The 476-nt window shown below is 31.3% G+C and overlaps 1 protein-coding gene across 1 annotated transcript in view; it reads left to right on the plus strand.

Annotated features, from left to right (window-relative positions):
• Positions 1-476, plus strand: part of LOC107615665 (probable leucine-rich repeat receptor-like protein kinase At1g68400) — an 8,402-nt gene that overhangs the window by 5,210 nt on the left and 2,716 nt on the right. The window lies entirely within an intron of this gene.

Below are 476 nucleotides of genomic sequence, written 5' to 3' on the forward strand. Positions count from 1 at the left end.
ATTATATTTGGATTTTTTTTATTAAATTAAATAAATATAAAATTTATAAAAATATATAAAGTACAATATAATTATATGAATACACAATTGACCACATTTTGGTTACTGAAAAATTTCGAAAATTAAACACATCTCGCGTAGTGAGACTCCAATCACCGTGAGAAGAGTTAAATGGGTCTGAGATACATGTAAAAATAGGATATGAACTCAGTATCCGAAATATACACAATGTGCGAATTAATGACTTAGTATTCGAGATATGCTCAATTTTTTTTCGGTGCTGTTTGATAGATCATGTAGGTATTATGAGCTTTTTTTTTTTTTGTCGTGAGATATGATGAGCTTGATCATGGTGTTACAGCGGTTGGTTATGGTACACCACTGAAAGGAGTAAGGGAGGGTACATAAGGATGAGGAAAAAAAAAAAGCCTATATGCTGGTATTGGATTATGTGGAATCGCCACGATGCTTCTTAT

This window comes from Arachis ipaensis, chromosome B09 (genome assembly GCF_000816755.2).
Source record: "Arachis ipaensis cultivar K30076 chromosome B09, Araip1.1, whole genome shotgun sequence".
Taxonomy (NCBI): domain Eukaryota; kingdom Viridiplantae; phylum Streptophyta; class Magnoliopsida; order Fabales; family Fabaceae; genus Arachis; species Arachis ipaensis.